The 24183-nt window shown below is 42.4% G+C and overlaps 1 long non-coding RNA gene across 1 annotated transcript; it reads right to left on the minus strand.

The window, feature by feature from the left end:
* Positions 1-264: 264 nt before the first annotated feature.
* Positions 265-18029, minus strand: LOC309811641. The gene is made up of 3 exons (XR_014295220.1): positions 17945-18029; positions 1966-2098; positions 265-696 (listed from the first exon to the last, which is right to left on the minus strand). It is a non-coding gene; the product is annotated as an uncharacterized lncRNA (long non-coding RNA).
* Positions 18030-24183: the final 6154 nt, after the last annotated feature.

Below are 24183 nucleotides of genomic sequence, written 5' to 3' on the forward strand. Positions count from 1 at the left end.
AGCCTGAGTAACTTTTAAAGAAAATTCATATTTATGGCCAGAGTCATAGCAAGTATGATTGACTGGCCAAGTGAGGGGATCTCATCTAATAATATTAATAGTATCCTGAATAGACCTATAACTTCTTTCTTCGAAACTAATTTTCTAAGGACCATCTAATCAGAGCCTTAGAGAGGAGAAATCCACTGAGGTAAACCAGAAGTACTAGATGTAGATAATTGACCATAAACCCAACAATTGGATTAATTTTTATGCTCTGCATAGGGTCGTGCCCATGATAGAAAAGCATTTGATTCATAGGCAAAATGTCCAAGAAATCAAGAAAGTACTATAAATAATCATATGGGTCAGGTCCAGCACCTTGGGATAGCTGTCTACTTCTATGTCATCTTCTGGTCCTGGCATGGGTGTCATTTCTCCTCTGTTTGAGCATTATTTTAAGGTGAATTTGAGGTCAGCAGTCCTCTCTATAGACCAGTCCAGTGCTGGGTCCCCTTTAATGTGGGAAATATGAATCCAAGAGCCAATTTCCTTCTGGTTTTTTTTCCCCCCCGCTGCACATAAGCTAGTTAAGAGTACATGATAAGGGCCCTTCCATCTAGGTTGGAGGGAGTCCTTTAAATGATGTCTTTTCCAATACACAATTTCCTGGTTGCAGGTCATACGGCATCTTATCTTCATCCAAAGATAAATTACCTTAAATAAAAAATAGATAAGCTTCAAAAACAAGCTTAGAATGTGTTTTTCCTAATTCAATTAAGCTTTACAATAATGCAACATAGTTACAAGGAGCCACCTAGGAAGTGAGTTTAGGCAGTAAACACCAAAATGCAAAGTCAATTAACAACACTAGAACTTAATATCCACTGAAACATTTTTTTTCCTCTAAAATTAACCCTCATTTTTTATCAAATAGAGCTGAATTAAGACAGTTTTCCGCAAAGTAAGCCTGGTTTCAATAAACTTGGTTTGACTATTTACGTAAGTGTAATTGATCATAGGCTCTTTTCAATTGGCTTTACTGGAACTTTTCATAAGGAATCTCAGACTGAACTTTAAAAGGCCTCTCAAGGCAAAGAAAGCCACGCCAAGTACTTGACTTCAGATTTTGCCTGCAGTACCTACAGATTTGGGTGAATTCCCCTCTTCTTGAGGTCCCCAAAATATTTTGAGGTTCTTGCATTTGCCAGGAAGTAACTTCCTTTATTCACCTTGTAAGGATGCTGGGAACCCTGTGAGCAAGGTATCAGGTCATTTTTCCAAGGGGCTTTATGGCTCCATAAAGTCCACCTTAGTTCTTGAAAGCTATCTGGTCATATTTGATTTTGTGTATATTCTCAAACATATCATTCCAATCAAAGCCACGGTGACATACCAATGTTCCCAATTATGGCTAAGAAGAACAGATTCTTATTGAACTTATGCAAATAACTATATTACTATGAAAATAAGAATTCTCACTAAGAGTTTCCAGTTCTGGAGGGATCAGGTAGAGAGAAAAAGATAAAGGTTTCAATTCTGTTTACAGAAGTATAATTTGCCAAATTGTTGTAAGCTATAATTAGTTTAAGGGGAAATGTTTTCTATATCTGGAAAACAAAGATGAAAAGCAAGTAATATTTTAGACAAAAAGTCATAAAATTATCGTTCAGCCTTACATAACTAATTCTTGTTGATCTTCTGATAACAGTTTTATGAAGCCATCAGAGCTTTCATTATAACTCTGTAATTTCTTATCCAGTTCAGTGGTATGACCTGAAAGTTATCAGAAACCTGTACTTGTCAAAAAGTCCTTTCTATGAATCTTCTAGAAGAGAGGCATTTTTATTAAAATAATAACAGCCTATAAATGACCAAAGACTTTCTCAGTGTCCTTCAACTATGTCAAGGACCTCTTTATCCACCCCAGAATAAAACTCAGGATCGTCAACCAAAATGGGAGATCTGAGAACAAGAGAGACTTACTGAGTCGTCTGGACTTGCCGAGGAGGCAGATGGGCATAAGGGGCCCTTAGCGGTAGTATGGCTTTGGATCCTCATAGCGTCCAGGAGAAGGAAAGAAGTCTGCTCTGGTCCCTTCGTGGTCATCAAAAGCTGTCTATTGAAAGGAAAGCGCACAATGTAAGAGCTGTGGGTTTTGGTTTTATTTAGGGATCTTACTGAGGACTATAGCCTGAAAAACAGCCTCTCAATAGCTCTGAGGGAACTGCCCCCAACAGGTAGGGGAGAAGTCAGTATATATATGATTTTTGACTAGGGAATACATGTAGTTAAGCATGAATCTCAGTAAAATATTACTGCTAGTCACAAGGTCAGATATCTCAGTTAATGATTTTAGAGTGTTTCTATGTTTCTGTGGAAGATGCAAGAATCTGGGTTCATTAAAATTCTTCCTGAGATATACATCAGCTCTCTAAGGGGCCTGTTTTTCCAAAGCACAGAGTGCCTCATCCTGTTTTTTGTCCTGAATTCCTTTCAGGGTGAACTGTTCGTCAACGACTGCAGTGGCTAATGATTTGATACTTGTATAACTGGATGGTGAGCAACATTTTTTGTCTTACAGATGTTTTAACTTTGTTCTAAAATGGCCTGTGTTCGTCAGAGGTGCCACTCTTATTCCAGCTCTAATGCTCCAACATTATCTAGAATCTCGGTCTTAGTTTTGGATTCCCATGAAGAGGTGAGTATTTCCTCATTTTCCCAGAACATTCCACACTCTGTTTAGCTTCTGTGCTGAAGCCTGTGGCTTTCTAGTTTCACCTCTCTACTTTCTATTTTTCTTCCCAAGAAAATTCAGTTCTGACTGGTATTTGATATACTTTAAATACATACTTTAGTCTTGGTTTAGTGACATTAGCTTTGAGAATAGAGATTAACATGATAGGAGCCTTCCCATCAAATCAGAATTCAACTGAATGTTAACCATTCAGTTACATAATGGGCCTGTGGATTTATATTTAGGTTAAATTTTAAAGAGGATTTATATTTAGGTTTTAGGTTAAATTTTAAAGAGGGATGGCATCTGTCATCACATTATGGAAGCATTTCTCACAGTGTGTTCTGTTAAACACCAGTCCTCTATGTTGACCAGCAGGAAGAAAAGAGTTCCAAAGCCAAATAAATGTAGGAAACAGTGACTATTAAATTCTTCCTCTTGGAGTCTCACATTGCAAACATTATAGTGTAATGGTCAAATATGCAAGTTCTGTAGCTAGATGGCCTGTGTTTGAAACTCAGCTACCACGTAGGAGCTCTGTTCCTCTGTTTCTTCATTTGTACAATGGAGACTTGTATTAGTGCCTGATCATAGGATGGCTGTGAGGATTAAATATATCAATGTAAGTAAAGCACTTCGCACAGTGCCAGGCACAATGTGAACATGCCCTGGTGACAAAAGTCTTTTAAAGTTTCTGAGAGGTCTTGCAGGGAAGACACCTTTTAACTTTACTTAAACCAGAGTTACCTAAACTTATTTGACTATGGAACCCTTTCTTCAAGGATAAGTCTTCAGACTGAATACTTATTGGGTCAGTCATTTGGGAAACACTTCTTGAAAGGCTTGTGTTTGAAAGCCAGGAGCTCAGAAAGCCAGTCGTTTCCTTCAAGGTGCTTTTCTATGTAAGGATATGCTGCCCCCAGGTGGACAGAAAGGTCTTGGCCAGAAACTTGGAGCTGAAAGAGCCAAGCTCTCCACCGGTGCAGTTAAGAGAAAGTGAAACACACAAACAAATGTTTTTTTTTATAAGACATATCTTAAAATAATTTGAAAAAGAGTTCTTTATTAAAATACTGAGAGTAAAATAGATATTACCAGGCAGAGGGAACACTAAAGGGCTAAGGCTGTAAGACACCTCCCATGAAAAGATACTGTTTTCATTTTTATATGCCCTGATTGGACCACTCCAGGCAGGCACAACGTAGGTGATCAACAAATGTTTGCAGAATAAGTGATTGCCTGGTTGATTTCTCTCAACGAGGGGCAGAAAATTCAACTGAGTTGTGTCTCTCCGATCTGCTCTGTAGGGACCTTAAGCAACTGCTGCAGATCTATATAAAATGTCAGATAATATGGCTTGGAATCTTTTTCTCTGGGATGATTCACTACACACTAATGAAGGGAAATAAGCTAATAGCATTTAAACAAAGGTATCAACTAGAATTAAAATTCAAAGGTGATGAACAGTTAACTAGCAAATTCAACTAACCAGAAGAGCGAGCTCTAAAAACTTACAAGCCTGTAATTAAGTTTTTCCTGAAAGAGCTATATGAGAAAGTGGATGATGGGACCAGTGGTTCTCAACAGGAGCACATCGAAGACGTTCCCACTTTCCAAGTTCTTAAAATCCTTCTTGTTCTCTTTCTCCTCCTCTTCCCACCCTTCCTCCTCCTTCCCTTCTCCTTCTCCTTTTCCCTCCCCACCTCCTTCCCCTTCCTTCCTCCTCCTTCTCCCTCCTCCTCTTCTTCCTCTTCTTCTACATAAGTTTTTTTTGGGGGGCGCCTCTCACTGTTGTGGCCTCTCCCGTGGCGGAGCACAGGCTCCGGACGCGCAGGCTCAGCGGCCACGGCTCACGGGCCCAGCCGCTCCGCGGCATGTGGGATCTTCCTGGACCGGGGCACGAACCTGTGTCCCCTGCATCGGCAGGCGGACTCTCAACCACTGCGCCACCAGGGAAGCCCCCTACATAAGTTCTTTTCTTGAGCACAGTTGGGAATATAGACATAAATGCAGTGATCTAAATGCCAACCCTAGAGAGGGCTAGGATGACTGAGAGAAAACTTGGGCATTGTTTCATTAGGGACCTTTTGTTACAAGCCACACTAAATGACTTTGACTGGGTTAAGCAGAAATAAGAGACTTGTCAGAAACATCCTGGATTGCTGAGCAGCCAATGTGTAGAAGGAGTGGAAGCAGAAAAGCTCCAGATTCTTCAGCAGCATAAATTCACGGACATTCTGTCATGAACCATTAACAGTAGTCCTTTTTTAAGGACAGTTTCTGTGTCTGTTTCCCACCTCAAATTCTAGAAAGAGAAGAGCTAATTATCCAAACTGAGATCACATGTGCACTGAATATTTTCTGTTTTCTCCTCCAGATCCATTCTCTAATCTTCTCCATCCTGTCTTGTGCCCCAGGGAAGTCAACCTGTATGGACTGAATCAAGGATCTCTTGTCTTCTGACTTCCATTTGGGTTCAGCTGATGGAAAGCACTGCAGGAGACTGGAGGGAGGTAGGCGAGTAATTGCGGGTATTTGTTCTCCCAGCTGCCTCCATGATGGGCCATGAGGCCTGGCTACCTCTCTGTACTCAAAGTCATAACTCCTGGCAGATGTCTTTCCTTTTATGCCTAGGGCCAAGGTACTGCCTATCCTTTTTCAATTTCCTTATACCTTGCCCACACTGTCTAGTGTATCTAGTCCCAATATTAAACTCTTCCCCATTTACCCAGTTTGAGTATCTCTTCTGTTTCCTGCTGGAACCTGATAGATACCAGAGACCTACCACAGAATCCACCAGGTAATTACTTAACCTCTCTGGGCTACAGTCTCATCAGCTGAAAGACTGGATCAGTACCTCACAGGGCATTGGGTTAATTAACCCGATAATTATTAACCCTTCAATGAGTTAATAATACATGTAAAGCTTGGCACATAAAAACTCTCAATAAAACTAGGCTATTATTATTATTTTGTCTTTGCAGTGAGGTTATTTAAAAAGTATATATATATGTAAATGTGATTAAAAATGTTACCTTTTTGAAAACTTTTGCACAAGCACTTTTCAAAATCAGGAAAAATGTATGTGCTGCCAAGTGTCTATACTTGGGGCAGGGGAAAGTGGGATCACAATGGCTTGGAGCCCTGCCCAGTGGTAGGTAAGTAGCAGGTTCTCAGCAGTTATGCACTGATTCATATTCATATCTTAGAGATGGGCTGCAAGCAGCTAATCCACCCACTAATCACCCTCCACTGCTGAATGCCATGAGAGTGGGTCTTCAGAAGAGTACCACCAGCAGACACTGCCCCTTCTTCTCCATGGAGCAACACTACGTGCTGGCCCATCCTACAAGATAAAAAATATTCCCATGAGGAAAATAATTCTCTTTCCAGGAAAAGCTCTGGACCCAGGAACACTGCCCGGGTGGTTTGCTTACTCTCTGTAGCCCAGAGCCTTAATGTATGCTCTTAGCTTCTGTACTCCAGATCTGTGTTATCCTAGAAAGGAAGAGACTAGCTGAGAGAGCTCCATCCTTGGGACATGGTTCCATTCGTTCTAGAAGAAGAAGTTACAGCAGTCCTAGTGTTGAGGAGTGTCATCCAAGAGAGGCAGCATGGCCCAGTTGACAAAGGATGAGCTACAAAGCCAGAAAGACCTGAGTTCAAATCCTAATTCAGTCGATTCATAGCTGGATAATCTTGGGAAAGTTACTCACCCTCTCTGGGCCAAAGGATCCTCATCAGCAAAATGGGGGATACTTTCTATTTTTGTAGGATTCTTGTGAGGATTAAGTGAGAAAAGATGTAAAGTGCCTAACATGGTGCCTGGCACATTAAATAAATAGTGACTACCATTGGCTGGAATAATAGTCGTTTTCTACTTGTTAATTGTTAATGTCCTTGCCTTTCATGGTAAGTGACCCCCCAAAGCAACTCGTAGACCCTTAGACTTTGAGTTGGAAGGGTCAACTACTTTAACATCCCCACCTTCCCAAGCCCATTCCATAGAGAACTCCAGAAAGCCAGTTGGACAGAATGTGGGGATACTTCTGAGACATCCAGTTGGCTTAAATCTAGACACATTAATAATAGTTTGCATTTACTGAGCGTCACTCTGTGCCAGGCACTGCACTAAAACCTTCATAAACATGAAGTTATTTCTAAGTTAATCCTCAAAACAGTCTATGCTGTAATTCCTACTATTGCCCCTCCCCTATTTTACAGATTATGAAACTAAGGTTCAAAAGTGTTAAATGACTTTCCCAAAGTCACATAAGCCCATGAGTGGACTCAGAATTTGACCCAGGCAGCCTGATCTCAGAGCCCCCGCTCCCAACCCTTATATTGTAAGGCCTTAATACCTGGCTGCAAGACACAGCAAGGCACAACCACATTCCAGGATAGCTATTTGGATTGAACTGATGAATTAACCAGCAAAGCAAGTGATCTGATTGATTTGGGCATGCTGCATCTACCAGAGATATAAGTATAATCACTCAGAGAGCTTTTCAAAAAGTACCAATTCCTGGACCTCACTGAAAGATTCTTATTTAATTGCTCTAGGGAGGAGTCTGGGTGTAGAAAACAATTAAAGCTCCCCAAGTAGTTTTAATGTGCAGCTAGTGTTGAGAACCACTGGTGTAGACTCTCCTTGCCCTTGATGGGCACTTGATGTTGCCACTTAGTCTTGGAGTCCCTTAGGGATGGTCTGTTTATCTTCACATTTAGTTCCCAATTAATCCTCATACATTAGGCAATAATACATTGTGTAAATTCTGACTTACGATACCGCTTTGCCTAGAAACATGAGAATTTCCAAGGAGAATATTTTTCTGTATTACTAAGTGTAGTCAAGTTTTCTTTGGAAAATGGCAACATCCAAATCCTTTCCTACTAATCATGTATTACAAAAAAATTGCTTTGAAACATTGCAAGGCAGCCAACACCATTCAGTAAATTACACCATGTAACTGGCTTAGGCCTCATTAGGCTTGCCCTCTTTGGCTTTATCAAGGGAACAGCCACTTCTCTTTGCAATCCCTTATGGGAATGGATTTCTTCACTTTTCTTTGAAAGGTCAGTACATCCCCCTTTCCTGTATCCCTCATCAAGTAGTGGCAGCTCAGTCTTTTGTTATCTTCTTGTGCAGCTCCCTTGGGGATGCACTTTACTTACAAATAAGAGATGTTTGCAATTTTAGATAATCTATATTTGAAAAAGAAAGAGAACAATGTTATTTTTTAAAGATTTTTTTTGATATTGACCATTTTTAACATCTTTATTGAATATGTTACAATACTGCTTCTGTTTTATGTTTTGGTTTTTTGGCCATGAGGCATGTGGAATCTTAGCTCCCCTACCAGGGATTGAACCTGCACCCCCTGCATTGAAAGGCAAAGTCTTAACTGCTGGACCGCCAGGGAAGTCCCCAGAACAATGTTATTTTGAACAAGGGTACTTCTGGTGAATCCTGTTAGTTATCTATCCAGCATTTCCTTCCTTCTTTCCTACGAGGACATGGTTTTGTTTAGGTATCATTCCTCTCCCTTGAGCAGTCTGAGTGTGCTCAGTATTCCTTCGTGCTCACTATTCCAATTGCTCCCCCAACTGCATTTTATCCTTCTCCACTCTGATCTAGGGCCTGGGCGCCTGACCTGGTGATGGGCATGCATTGATGGCATTAATGGCTCCTGGCACTGTGGCTTTCAGCAACTGGAAGATGAGTAAGGTTGGGGTATTTATTCTGTTGGCTTCATCCATGGCTAAGTAGTTGCAGGTAGACAGCATTCCTTTATAAAAAAGATCCTCTTGGATAGCCCTCTCCATCCAATTCTCTGTGTGTATGCTCTAATAAGAGCTCCCTACTCCTCAGGCTGAGGGGCAGTAGTGGCTCTCTGTAGTTGCTAGCCCCTGGGCACTGCACCATCCCTTGCTGAGTTCCTTCAACTTTGCCCACAACTTCATAAGCAGTCACTTTATTAAATTTTCCTCATTTACCTAGTTTTAATATGTCATCTGCTTCCTGCTGGGACCCTGACTAAGAAATCACGTGACTCACATCTCCAGTTTCAGGGGCTGGATACTGATTAGTCTAATCTAGTCACAGTATCCCATTTGCCAGCAATCAGTTCAGACAACCAGGATTAAGGCAGTCACTGCATGGTACTCCCTTAACCAATGTTTTTGATCCGGAGATGGGCACCTATCTTACGTAGGCCAATCAGATGGAAGGTGTTTCTTATTCTGTCCAGGCTGCTGTAAGAAAACACCACAGACTGGGTAGCTTATAAACAACAGAATTGTATTCCTCACAGTTCTGGAGGCTGGGAAGCCCAAGATCAAGGCCCCAGAGTTCTAGTGAGAGGGTTCTGTGCAAGCCCTCCTTCTGGTTCATAGCTGGCATTTTCTAGCTGTTTCCTCCCATAGTGGAAGGTGAGATGGATCTCTGTGGGGTCTCTTTTATAGGGACACTAATCCCATTCATGAGGGCTCCACCCTCATGACCCAAGCACCTCCCAAGGGCCCCATCTCCTCATACTATCATCTCTGGGGGTGAGGGTTTCAACATACAAATTTTGGGGGGACACAAACATTCAGACCATTGCGGAAGGGAAGAAAAAGTCTTCAGCTTCTTTCAGTAACCATCCTGTGAGCGTGAAGGATGTCATTGTAAAGACAAAGCATACTCATAGGGCAAAGCCAAAGTAATGTCACTGGAGCCCCAATTGTCACATCTGTGGGCTTACAGTTATGGGAAATTATAAATCCTCTTACAGGTTAAGCCGGTTTTAGTCCGTTTTGCTTTGTAATTTGCTGCTGAAAGCACCACAACCAATATAGTTTTTTTTTTAACCAATATAGTTTTATCAGTATTTCTTTTATTTGTGTAGCAGCCATAGGGCCCATTTGATTTTACATGTCAGTAAACATGTGAATGATTATAATAATAGTAATAACTAAGGTAATATGTACTAATAATAGCTATGTGCCAGGGTTATTCAAAGCACTCTATCTATAAATATTAATTTGGTTAATCATCACAGCAACTCTATTTGGTAGGTACTATTGTTGATCCTATTATGCTTTTTAGGATTATGCTTTTAAATGACAGACAGAAGGCACAGAGGTATAAAATACATACTTCAAGTCACCCAGCTGGTAAGTGGCAAAGCTGGATTTGAACTCAGGTAGTCAGATCCTGGGGTCTGTGTTCTTTATCACTATATTCCAGCACACTGTGGATTAGGGACAGTAGGTTTTATGCCCATATTTCAAATGGGGAAACTATGGTTCAGAGAGCCAAAGAGCTAGTTACGAGAAGACTCAAGACTCACATTAGATCTAGTGCTATTTCCACTATGCGGCCTTTCCCTCCCAGTGAATTTTCCATTCAGGGTCTTTCTAATAATTTATGGAACAATCAATGCAAGTAAGAGTTCTCTACCCTTCTAAGCTGTCCTCAAGTGGAACTGGGAAGGGACTCCCTCTAGGGGCCACTAAATATAAGACAGCCTACAGATAACACACACAGTCTTTATTCAAACTTTTATCTCACACACTCCCTAAAAGAATTCTTTAAAACCATATACCCCATATATATATATATATATATATATATATATATATATATATATATATATATATATTTTTTTTTTTTTTTTTTTTTTTTTGCGGTATGCAGGCCTCTCACTGTTGTGGTCTCTCCCGTTGCAGAGCACAGGCTCCGGACACGCAGGGTCAGCGGCCGTGGCTCACGGGCCCAGCCGCTCCGTGGCATGTGGGATCTTCCCTGACCGGGGCACAAACCTGTGTCCCCTGCATCAGCAGGCAGACTCTCAACCACTGCGCCACCAGGGAAGCCCCCCTTATATATTTTGAAGTTATTATTTTATCATATGTTGCAAAGAATATAATTCCTGGTGTATTAAAATATTGACATTTAAAATAAAACTGTAGACCATACGTCTATAGGTATCCAATGAAATCTGAATTCCACTGCAATTTGGTACTCATCATAATCCATTCAAAATATGTGAATAAACACTTTGCTCATAGTTAGAAAATTTATATCTTTCTATTTTTTAAAAAAGTCATATTTCCATTCCATATTGCATGCAGAATTTTATCCTAATGCAGTATACTTCATTTCTTAAAGCATTTTATTGATCTTTGCAATAAAAATATGAATATAAATTAAAAGTAAGTATGTTTTTTTAAAAATTTCCTGCAACTATAAGATCCTAAGGGTTAAAATATTTCTTTTGGATTGAGTAAAATGTACGAATGTTAATACACAATTTATAAATAGTTAAAATCTACAAAAGTTCACTTTAATTGGAAATGCATTTATTAATTAGATAAATGAGGGGTTTTTTTCTACCTCTATTAGTTCACATAGAGCTAGTTTATTTATTGTAGAATGAGTCAGGAACCAGTATTGATTCTATTTGTGTGTTTTAAAAAATTTTATAGTTGTAGGTACTGAGAAACCTTATTGATGTAAGTAGGCAAATGAGAATATAAGGCTTATCATGGTAATGTCCCTCAACTATCTGAACACCTTCAGATTATTTGCCAAAAGTATAGAGTGATCTATCATCAGAAATTATTTTAATGAACAATCAGATGTTTATTTTCTTCATAGCCCTTATCACACAAAATATTGGGTTGGCCAAAAGGTTCGTTCAGGTTTTTTCCATAAGATGGTACGGAAAAAACTTGAACGAATTTTTTGGCCAACCCAATAATTGCATTCTTTATTTTATGTCTCCCCTCCTGCCTCCTTACCCATATATCAGGATGCAGACGTCACAAAAGCAGGAAACTTGTTTGCATTCTTTGGAATAATGTCTGGCACATAATACGTAGTTAACAAATATTTTTTGAACAAATGACTGAGGCAACCTGGTCCCTAAGGGGAGGCAATCCTAGTGATTCTGTTAGGACAGGGGATGAGGGAAGATTGGATGTATAGGTGACTGGGTTCTCCGTGAGCTCAACTGTTGAAGCTTCTTTCTTCTCCATAAGCAACCTCTTTGAAGTACACTGTTGTTTCAGTAAAACAGAGGTTCTCTTCCCATCCTCAAATGTGAAGCAGGGGCAGCTCTCTGATTCTCCCATACCTCTGGCCTCAGGTACCTTGGCAGCCCTCCCCTGTCCGCTCCTCAGTAGGTCTTCTTGATAGATCTCCCAGTAGACTGAATGGCCATCTATGGTGTCCTTGGGTAATTTTAGGGTGTCTGGTATGTCCACCAAACTTTGCTCATTTCCCTACTGTGTGCCACAGCTTCTAGAAGGCTCCAATGGTACCTTAACTTACATTCCCTTGCCGTTTGAAGGTCTACAAGTTGCATTGTCATATTTGAGTTTTATTCTTACCCTGGCTTTGTGAGGTGGACAGGACTGGTTTTATCATCCTTAATTTAAAGATTAGGAAACTGAAGCCCAGGGAGGTAGAGAAATATGCTCAATATCATATCATTAAAAGATGGCTGAGTATGGGTTTGAATGCCTAGTCTAGAAGTAGTATAGATTTAAATTTAAATCTAACCTGCTTTAGCAATTTACTAATGTGACTACAGTACTAGGAAAGTAACTTAGCTTCTCTGAACTTCAGTTGAGGAAATTAATGTATTGACAGCTTTACCACTCACAAGTACATTGTCTTCCCTGCCATGAGAAGGTATTATATTTATCCCAATTTTAAAGATGAAAAACTGAGGCACAGCGTAGAAGAGTAGTATAGCCTCAAATAGTATGGGCTTTGGAGTCAAGCCACCTGAGCTCAAGTCCTGTCTTTGTCACTAACTAGCTAAGTCACCTTGGGCAAGTTACTTAAAACCTGCCTGGCACAAGGTAAAAGTCAATATATGTCAAATAATATTATTAGGCAACTTGTCCAAGGCCACAAACAAACAATGGCAGTGCTAGGGTTCAAAGCTAGTCAGTCTGATTCCAGAGATTATGCTTTGAACCATGACACTATGTTATCTTTAGAGCCAGAAATTTGGAAGGAGATAGGAAGGTAAATATGAGAGAGAGAAAGAAAAGTTTCATGGGGTGTGTGTTTGAGAGTTATTAAGTACAGGAGAGAGAAAGGAGAGAAATTTGTGGAGTATCAGGGTATTTTGCTGTAAAGAAAGAAATGGTTTCCTTTAGATGCCCTTTCCAAAGATTCCAGTAAGGAATTAAATTGCTCAACAGTGCTTCTTTGCCACCAGTATGATGTTTCTTTAGAAAGCAATACTGTGATAAGATAGGCCATAAGGCAGTGCAGCTTTACTTGGGTTTAAATTTCTGAAAGCATTCCAGCAGTTCACTCTGAATAGGGCCTCAAATGTGAGGCTTTGGAGATAAAGGGGAAGAAATTACTAGGGCAGATGCCAGTGTGTGTTCCACCAGCAGCAATGGGACCTGCATATTATGGATACTCATTCTATCCTGGGAAATGATCAACCGGCCAATCAAGATTTCTACCCGGTAAGCGTGTCGAGGCAGGAGCCATGCTCCTTCTCTGCTCCTGTGTACTTCCATCTCAGTGCCACACTAATGAAACCCACCCTTCCCTCTGGCAAACGGCACCCGAGGAGCCCTGCCTCCCCTTCCAAGGTAGCGAGGTCCCTGCCCACATTCTTGGCCTGGAGAAGAGAGGTGGTCTCCTTTTTTCAGCTGGTGTTAGGTGTTACCTATGGCCACTTGCTGGGTGAGAATGAATAGGCTCTGCGCTGGCCTGTAGCCTTAATACCTTCCATCAACAAGCTCTACCTTTCGCCTGTAGGTCCAACACCAGCACCAGCAACAATCACATCTAACAGGTGCTGAACAAATGGCTCCAGTTGCTTGCTGAAGCCAAATATGTGTGCTGTAGAGTGCTACCTCCCTTTATCTCAGAGGAATGCTGTGCTGCAGGATGTCTATGGTCTCCTTCCCGTGTCCAGATTCTGTAAATTTATTGTATACTATACGGTCCTTTATGGTTCTTCTACAAGATGCTTTTGTTATTATTATTAACAGTTAAAACAAGGGCTAACATTTCTTAGACACTATATGCCATTGTGTTAAGTACTTAATATGTATTAGCATATTTCATTGCTAAAAAAAACCTGTGAGGTATGTATGTATGTATGATTATCCTCAATTTGCAAATGAGGAAAACCAAAGTTTAGCAAGATTAAATAAATTTCTCAAGGTTACACAGCTGTGAAAGAGCCAGGATGAAATCTCAGCCTGTCTGACTTCAGGCTACCAACGCTCCTATGTGGAGTTTTTCCTTCCCAGGTACTCATGAACAAGAGAGTTCAATTTCCCTTTATCTGTATGTCTGGGGTTAGAGTTTGTGCAGTACATATACATTGGCCTAAATCCACGTTCACATTTCCAGCCTTATTATTAGGAAAGATAGGGGTCTGCCTACATGACAGATTCCTGCATGACAGGGACAACGATTGTATTTATTCTCAGTGCAGATGAGAAGCTTCCTGGAGTCCCATTTTAGAACTTTGGAGAGTGTAAATTGTAAGCTCTGGAATGAATTTCAGACAAACAGGGTGATAGTGGTCCAAACTGTGTCCATGCTTGGTTGCCAGATGGTGGCGGTTGTCGAGAGCTTATATTTTCCTTGGAATCCAAGCAAATTTAAGAAAGAGAAATGAAAACATCTGAGTAAAGCGAGGGCAATTACGTCATAGAATAAGGTTTAAGGATGGTGATTGTGGAAGAAAATATAGAAGCTCATATGAGCAACACATGGCACCACCATAGTCATCACTGAAACACTATATTCCTCTCTTACTTTGGGTTCTCCCAGAAGAAGAACCCGAGAAAAGGATTCTAGTGCAAATAGTTTATTTAGGAACTGAAGATAGAAAATTAGGAAAGAGAGATGGGGAAGGAAAGGCAATAATTAAAGGGAGTGTTATCGAGCAGCTCTTACTGTGGGCAACTGAGCTTAACCTCACTGAAGAAATTCTGAGAGCCAGTGTATATATACATTTAAAAAAATCCTCGGGGCTTCCCTCGTGGCGCAGTGGTTGAGAGTCCGCCTGCCAATGCAGGGGACGCAGGTTCGTGCCCCGGTTCGGGAAGATCCCACATGCTGCGAAGCGGCTGGGCCCGTGAGCCATGGCCACTGAGCCTGCGCGTCCGGAGCCTGTGCTCCGCAACGGGAGAGGCCACAACAGTGAGAGGCCCGCGTACCGCAAAAAAAAGAATACAGGTGGATTCTCCCATGATCCTAAAAGGAGTCACAGAGTATAAGAACTGAAAGGGATCCTAAATCACCAACATTCTCATTGAATAGATGAGGAAAATGCTCAAGACCACACAAACATGCAGTGACAAGCCAGTGATCAAATTTCACAGTCTGGACTCCCAGGTCCACTCCATAATCCTATATTCAGGTATGAGCCCACATGGTCTTCAAAGTCCAACTATCAGGTTTGATTGAGAAAGCAACCCCATGTCTTCAGGGAGGAAAAGGAATCTCATTCACAAAGCAAGAATCATCAGATGGGGCTTCCCTGGTGGCACAGTGGTTGAGAATCCGACTGCCGATGCAGGGGACACGGGTTCGTGCCCCGGTCCGGGAAGATCCCACATGCGTGGAGCAGCTGGGCCCGTGAGCCATGGCCGCTGAGCCTGCGCGTCCAGAGCCTGTTCTCCACGACGGGAGAGGCCACAGCAGTAAGAGGCCCGCGTACCGCAAAAAAAAAAAAAGAAAAAAACTTTCAGGAAAAAAAGTGCAGGAGCTGGCAGCTGGGAGTCAGCCTTCCTGCACTGAAGTGGATAGGGCACAGGGATATGGGTGGATCACTGACAGTGTCTAAGCAATTTTGCTTTTAGAGGGCAAGAGAAACAGAGTAGCTAACACTTCTTAATGATTAGCCTCAATTATCACAGCCACTGTATAAAGTGGGCACTATTATTGTTGTCATTTTGTAATTAACGAAAGGTACAGAGAGGTAACATAATTGCTCGTATGTAAATAGCTGGTAAATGGTAAAGCCAGGAGTTGAATCCAGTGGGTCTGATTCTAAAACCCATTATCTTATTGCATCTAAGTAGGCAGACTGTAGCTTCAGGCTCCTTAATCAATTCCCATTTCTCTAGCTCCATCCCTCTTGGTTATGCTGGGTATTTTTATCCAGGAAAAAAAAATCCAACAGTTTTCTATTGCCCCTTTATTAGCATTTTTCTAGACAGGGTTATTGATAATTAATGCTGCCACTTAGCACTCTCCTAAGCTCTTTAGAGGTTTACCCATGAGGCATTTCCTGTTGTATTCCCATCTTACTGATGAGGAAACAGAAGAACAAGGTGGTAATAATTTGTTTGAGGCCATATATTCAGTGAATGGGAAAACCCAAGTTTCAAACTGACTTGATTCCCTTGCTTAATCACTAGGTTCTGCTGTCTTCTTAGTCAGAAAGATTTACAAGAACAAAATTTTGAGTAGGCTGTGGCACTTGGCAATTCCAGGAACTACCTTTAAAAAGAGACAAAGTTAGTGAGTATAGCCAATCCAAGAAAATGTTATCTCTACTCAGTTTTGATTCAGAAAGTATGAACAAGGAAATACAATGATATGCCTCTGGGTGAACTTGTGTATTTCTGAGCTCTTGTTTTAAGGCATCAATATATAGGCTGACACTGAACTTAGAAATGTCATATTCATGTAAATTTCCAGCTGGGACAAAGCACCCTTAGCCTTGGGAGCAGGTTTGGATTCTAGACCACAGAACTTTGTTTCCAAGGACTAAAAGGGAGAGATGTATCAGTAATTGACATCTTCATGTACTTGTTTTTTCTCATTTCAGTGGTATTTGTTTTTACAGAAAATATTGAAATAAAGAAAACAAAATCAACTGAAAAGTTGAAATTTTGTCTTTAATTGCACCATTTTTTTTCTTTTCTTAAAACCACTATATAAGGTAAAGAATGAGAGCAGTCTCTGACCCCCTATCCCAGCCTCAGAAGTAACCACTGTCAACATTCTGGTGCTCACGAGTCTTTTTTTTTTCCTCTGTGATCATAAAAATATACCTATAAACTAAGTACATACATGTACACCATTGACAGCTTTTTTTTAAAAAAAAAAAGAAAATGTGATCACGCTTTTTTTTTCACTTAACCATACCTCCTAGACTTCCCTGATAGTATTAACAGATTTACCTCATTTTATTTTGAGCCCCTGCACAATGCCCCAGTATATAGATTATAATTTATCTAAACAATCTGTTATTGATGGACATTTGGCTTGTTTCAAAATACTTATTAATACAAAAAGTGCTACAGAAATCATCTTGGTGTATTTTTTTACATTGCCCAATTCAGGTTTTTTTTAGAGCATTTAGCACTTGCCTGAAGGTGTCAGATGGTTGGGATTTCCAACCCCCTTGAACCACCCAGATAAAGCTTAACTGAATATTTTCTTTTCAGAGTCCTAGACTCCCTTCCACAAATACTTCCTGCTTCTGATTCTAGTTTAGATGCCCACAACCAGTAGCAATAATTTAAATTATAAATCCCTAAAGGCAAGAGTGTGTCTGCATTCCCATTCTGACACCCAACCGGGAAGAAAATCCAGTGGGCATCTTCCCTCCTCCCTTGTCTCTTCCCGCCCCCCTCAACCTCGTCATAGGTCCAGCCTTCCACCCTGACCACTGTCTCCTGGGCCAGCCCTGAGTACTTTTGGGGTTCACAGAGATCAAAACCTTAGAAGATGCTGCTCAGTTGAATTGAAATATGCCTCCCGTGTGCTTCCTGCCACCCACCGACCCCCCCCACACAAAGAAAGCTCCAGCTCCTTGAACAAAGGTTATATCTGTGGAAAGCTTCTTCAGTCTTGGATGAACAGGAAGCCTTTTTCTCCTTGAGCTCTGCCCCTACACTTAGAATGGAAGCCAGCAGAGAAGGCCAACCTGAAGCAGAAGGGTCTCACGTTCTCTTCCCACCTTCCAACAAAAGGCAAGAACCCCCAGACCTCAACCCCAGCTGGGCCCTGGTAACCAGACCTCCCTCTCAGTTCTTTCTACAGGACCTGGGGATCCTGGGATCTGGAAAGAGAGGAGGTGGGCGTGAGGCAATCACCCAGTGGTTGGCGAAATGGGGACACTGGGACGAAAGACTAATATGGGTGAGGGAATTCCACACCTGGCCACCCCTCCCCCACAAAGAGCCGTGTTAAGAGGGATGGGGTGTGGATGGGGAAAACGGAGGGACTGAGCTTACCTGGGAAAGCTCAGCTGGGAAATCTCAGCTCCACTGCACAGAGAGGCTTCCAGCACATCTCTCTCCCTTCCCTCTCTTTGAAGGGAAGGGGTACCTTGACGACTTGGGCAGCCTTTGACAAGGCAGCCGCCCTCGGGGAGGAAAGCAAGGTCACCTCCGCCCTGTCGTCTCCTGGGTCCTGCGGCCGCCTTTTCCCCTCTGTCATCTCCCTGGGTGCTGCCTCTTGGGCGCGGAAGCTGAGCTCCCAGCGCTGCAGACCTCGGTACTCATGGGGCGCCCCTTCTTGGCTCTCCGGCTCTGACCGTTCATAGGGCGCTTAGCTCAAGGCGGGACTCCAGGCTCCCAGAAGTTACCGGCGGTGGCGGGGAGAGCAGAGCAAGACAGGGCCGATTCCGGAGCCACAGTCCTCCCGGGTGGGACTGGAGATTGCCCCGGGCTGGGAGGACAGAAGGACCTGGAGGCGGCAGCTCTCCGTGGTCCTGCCCGACGTCAACGCGCGGATACTTAAGGCCAACAGCAGCCCGCCCATCTTCCGCTAAAACGGATGGAGTCCGGGGCTGTGGTACCGGAAATGGTTTTAATGAACCCGCTGGCAGGCGGGCTAATTGAAGTCTGCGTGCCGCGTTTCCGCACCCTCCCAACCGTGTGTCAATTGCCAGGGCGAATCTGAAAGTTTCTTTTCACTTCCCACTCAGTGCTATCTCCCCTTGTGAACTAAAACGATGTGGACGCTTCCCACACTCTCACCCTGCTTCCTCCTCGAAGCAATTCCGCCTCGGGCACCCTTACCTGCCCTGCCTCTCGGTGCAGGCGGAAAAGCGGAAGGTGAGGGCTGCGTAGCCACGTGGTCGTTTCCTGCTTTACTCGTGATCCCCAAGCCGCCAGCCTGGTCCTGGAAGCTGCAGGGCGGAATGAGTCTGGGACCGGCTTAAAACCCACAGCCCTGGTCTGTGTGTCGGGGGATGCAACTTGAATTTCACCAAATAGAAACTGGATCTTTGGATCGGTGAGGTTTGAACCCCTTAAAAATGGAGCGTGTGTTTCGGTTCCGTCCGAGCTGAATCTGAGCCAGGACTAAAACACGGGAAGTGCTCCCTTTTATGGAGCACTTCCCGTGTTTTATGTGGAAATATACCAGCTAAACCAACTTCCGCGTTGCCCTCGCAGTAATCATTTTGATGCGCCTGGTCCCGGGCTGAGCTGGAAGTAGACAGGCAAATAAATACTTGTTGAATAAAACGCAAAAAGTGTAATACATTGCATTTAAAAGCTTTGTATATTAGTTGATTCTCTCTTCCCTCTGTCAAAGTATACAGCCGATGGCAGATTTTGGAGACATTTATTCTACGATCCTTTTATGAGGATGCTTTCTTACAACGTCCGCATCTTTGAGGGACTAATTCATTCTCTTCTATTTTGCAAGAATTGTTATTTCCATTTGGCCCTCTACATTGGCTGTTTCTTGGGTCGGCTTTGGAGCAAAATGTTCAGAGCGGGAGATGGCTTGACCATAGTACCAACTACTTTTATTTTAAAAATTGGTCTCTACTTCCTGCCCCTGGAAAGACAAAAAGCCTGCCAACTCTCATGTCCCAAGGCGACCTTAAAATTGGGCAGCAAAGTGAAGGTAGGTTTTCTTGTGTTGGTTCCTCAGTAAAACAACATATCTAGAGAATGATGATTTTCAAGACAATTTCGTTTATGTTAACCATTTCACAGAATGAGCACAACATGATATTCCCAGCAGAAAAGAGTGGCATTAGCAGCAGAGTGAATGCTGGCTTTTTGGAGGTTACGGTTTAAAAGAGTGCTGGTTATGCCATAGGTCCAGAAGGAAAAAGAGAACACACAATGGTGTGGGAATGTCAGAAATGGGATTAAAGGAGTGAAGGTCTATTGCGAGCTTTAAACAGGAAATTTCCATCTCAATCTCCAAAGTTATCTTTTTCAAGATATAGTTTTAGCTTCAAGTTGATGCACATTTTATTATTTTATTGCTCACAGCTTTAATGTATATAATATATACAGCTGGATTGTGTTGAAAGGTTTAAGTTCTGCTTTAGTCAAACTCCTTTCTCAAGTGTAAGCCAAAGAGTCTTTATGTAGGGCACCTCCACAATCATCCGTCTCTTTGGAATGATGGGTCAATTGGGATCATGTTGCTGGACCCAAACAACCATAATAATAATAACCAGTCCTTATGGGAGTTCATTTGTGCTTTATGCCAACATAATAAACATTTAAAATTGTTAGAATGTTACTGAAAGTGGTTGAGAGGCATCTATAAACAAAATATGTTATTTGATTTTTGTGACAATCTTATAAGGTAGGCATTTCTCTTCCCCATTTTACAGAGGAGGAAATTGAGACTCAGGGAGATTAAGAATCTGTCCAAGTAGGTTCAACTTGATGGAAAAACTGGCACTTGAATTGAGGTTGCCAGAGCAGTGCTACTGAAAGATGCTACATCTTCCGGTCTCAAATAGTATCATGTGGGAGTGCACCACTAACGAAAACACGATACCCAGCTTTCATTTGTATAAAGTGTAAAACACTGGACGTTGTCACCAAGGGGACCACATCACACTTGTCCACTTTGCCTTTCCAATATTCAGCCAAATTTTTTTTTTTTTTTTTTTGCGGTACGCGGGCCTCTCACTGCTGTGGCCTCTCCCGTTGCGGAGCACAGGCTCCGGATGCTCAGGCTCAGCGGCCATGGCTCACGGGCCCAGCCGCTCCGCGGCATGTGGGATCTTCCCGGACCGGGGCACGAACCCGTGTCCCCTGCATCGGCAGGCGGACTCTCAACCACTGCGCCACCAGGGAGGCCCCAGCCAAAATTTATTCAGATTCTGTAGTGAGCAAGACTATCATCAGAGTCATGCCTCTTGATCTTTGTATTTACTCCTTCTAGACTCTTTACCCCTCCTTACTTTTGCTCAGTAAAAGGATAGACTTCGGGCTTTTCCATCCTCTTCCAGGCCAGTAATTTCCATTCTGGGTGTGGGTACTGTCCGCGGTGCTGAGAAACGCGGCTTAGGGAGGCGCGGATAGTCTGTTCCTCTCCCTCCGCTCCAGCCTCAGGCACGTTCTAGCTCTCTTACCTGGCACTTCGCTGTCATAAAACCGCTCTTTTATAATCCCAGCCTGCCCTTTGCGCTGGGAAGCGATTTTTTCTCCCTTTCGCCAGGACATTCTGGGAATGGAAAGTTTGGGAAAGGTTCTGTTTCCTCCTTCCTCACTCGGAAATGATTTTTTTTTTTTTTGCCAATTTTAGATAGTTAATTTTTATTCTGTTTAAGGGGCAAAATTCTTGCCCATAAATATAGTTCCACAAAGATCATCTATTTCTTTTTTTTTTTTAAACATCTTTGCTGGAGTATAATTGCTTTACAATGATGTGTTCGTTTCTGCTGGAAATTTGATTTTTTGTTAGGCCAAGGAAACAGAGCTCATTGGGCTCCACAGCTTTAGGCCTGGCGGCGTGAGGAGTATTTGGACACTGGAGGAGATTGAAAGCCTTTCTGTGCGAACAGTTACCCTTTGCAAGTAATGCTGTTGTTCCAGGCTGATTCTCTACTTCTGGATGGTGCCAATGGCTGGAGGCTCTCTAAGAAACAGATTTAAAACATGGTCTCCTCCAAATATGTTCTCTGTGCCTTCGTTGGCAGAGACCTTAAGTCAGCCCCAACTCATCTTTTATAAAATCTCTTAGAGATCAAAGGAATGATGTGTGTGTGTGTGTGTGTGTGTGTGTGTGTGTGTGATAGGATGAGTGACTTTTCAAAGAAACCCAAGGGCTTCCCTGGTGGCGCAGTGGTTGAGAGTGCGCCTGCCGATGCAGGGGACGTGGGTTCGTGCCCCGGTCCGGGAAGATCCCATATTCCGTGGAGCGGCTGGGCCCGTGAGCCATGGCCGCTGAGCCTGCGCGTCCGGAGCCTGTGCTCCGCACAGGAGAGGCCACAACAGTGAGAGGCCCGTGTACCGCAAGAAAAAAAAAAAAAAAAGGCAGTTCAAAGAAACCCAAGGGCCGCAATTTTGAAAACAGAGACATAAGGGAGAAACTCAAAAACACAAAGGAATATACATTCCTGATCACTTCTTTCGAAGTCCAAACTCCACTCTCCCCTGACAGCTCACAAGGAATAGTGGAAATCAGCCTTTTGCCAGCACTCTCTCCATTTGAAATGTGATTGCAGAAAAGGACAGGATGCAGCTGACATTTCTTTGAGAACCTTTAGGAATAAAGAGGCCTCAGAGAAGACTAAGTTTATTTCTTCTTTCATAGATATTCCTTAATTTGCTTCTGGGAAGAATAAACCATAGGCATCCAAAGTATGCACTAATTTTAATAAGCTCCACGAAAGAGACTGATGCACTTACACTCACTGGGCATCACCCGCCTCCTAAGAACGATCTGGGGAAAACTACAGACCGCAGTTCAAGCGAATCACCATTCACCGTTCATCCATTTCGACAAACCTGAAAGTCAGCAGGTATTATGTTTCCTGCAGTGTCATCTCCTTCTTCTGGAAGACTGAAGTCCATCTCTCAGAGAAGCACATCTTCTTCTCTTTATTTTTCATAAATGTTCTATTAGTTAGAGATTGTTGTCATAAAAGAAACAATGTGCAAGAAATATACAAAACAAATATTGTTAAAGAGTACCCTGGGGCTTCCCTGGTGGCGCAGTGGTTGAGAGTCCGCCTGTCGATGCAGGGGACACGGGTTTATGCCCCGGTCCAGGAAGATCCCACATGCCGCGGAGCGGCTGGGCCCGTGAGCCATGGCCGCTGAGCCTGCGCGTCCGGAGCCTGTGCTCCGCAACGGGAGAGGCCACAACAGTGAGAGGCCCCACGTACCGCAAAAAAAAAAAAAAAAAAGAGTGCCCTGAACAATTATGAATAATGTTATAGAGGAGAGTTGTATATACCCTGGAGGTCTAGAATCCATCTTCTCTGCAATTGCTTATCACTCTGAACTTATTCTTTAAAGCAGCGGTCCCCAAACTTTTTGGCACCGGGACCGCTTTCGTGGAAGACAATTTTTCCACGGGGAGGGGGAAGCGGGGGGGGAGGGGGGAGGGTTCAGGCAGTAATGCAAGTGATGGGGAGCGATGTGGGGCAGCAGATGAAGCTTCGCTCGCTCGCCCACCGCTCACCTCCTGCTGTGCGGCTCGGTTCCTAACAGGCCAAGCACTGGTATCGGTCCACGGCCCGGGGGTGGGGACTCCTGCTTTAAAGGAATTGTGCTTACTACAGGTGAGAAGGTAAATTGTGTCTTGAAGCTAGCCAAGTTGCAAGATTATAAATGAGGAGAAAATTCAAGGCACAGAAACTACTAGGTTCATTTATAGCATGTATCAAACCTACCACTGTTTATAGTTTTTGAAACTGAATGGGAAAGCTATTAAAAAGCAGTGACTGTGTGTGTAGGTGCAGACTCCATTGAGAAGAGAAAGGTTTGATCACATTTCTTTTTCTTTTGAAAAGTCCATTTTTTACTAAGCTTTATTCTTTTGTCTCCTCTGTGCCTTTTTGCAATTATTAGGCAAGTCACTCATTGCTTTCTGACCATTTCAGCCCCACTGTGGATAACTAAGAAGTTTCACTGATGCAATTTTGTCCCCTTTATTTTGACATTTATTAAGCACTACCATATGTCAGTTGTTGAAGCAGTATAAATACAAACTATCTGGCCATAACCTAGCCTATACAAGGGATAATATCTTTCTTTAAAAAAAAATCATAGCTTAGACTAAGATGAAAAACTTTCAATAGCTTTTAAAAGGGAAAGTTGCAAGTTTAGTTGTTTCTCAATTTTTTCTTGCAAAATAGTTTATTTGTGAGAGACAATCTTCACTACACTCCCTGTGATTCAACTCAGAAATTTTTTTTAAAAGATTTTGAGCACCTACCATGTGCTACATGCTAAAGCTTTCAGAGGTGAAGAAGATAATCAATGCTGTTGTTTTTATGAAGCTGATATTTTAGTGGTAGATTCTTTGAAGCACAACTAAATGATATATCTTAGAAATCTAGAATTAAAATTTAGTTTCCTCCTTTCAAAAACTCATTGAACACTAATGCTATGCAGTTTTAATATTCTTCCATATATTTCTTTTGTTTGGACACACCAAGATTAGCTGTCAATAAAACATTAATATTGTTTCTTTTAAAACTGCTCGTTTACTATATATTAAATAGATAGTAATACTAACACATGGAAATATATTGAAT

This window comes from Mesoplodon mirus (genome assembly GCF_964341445.2).
Source record: "Mesoplodon mirus genome assembly, chromosome: 11".
Taxonomy (NCBI): domain Eukaryota; kingdom Metazoa; phylum Chordata; class Mammalia; order Artiodactyla; family Ziphiidae; genus Mesoplodon; species Mesoplodon mirus.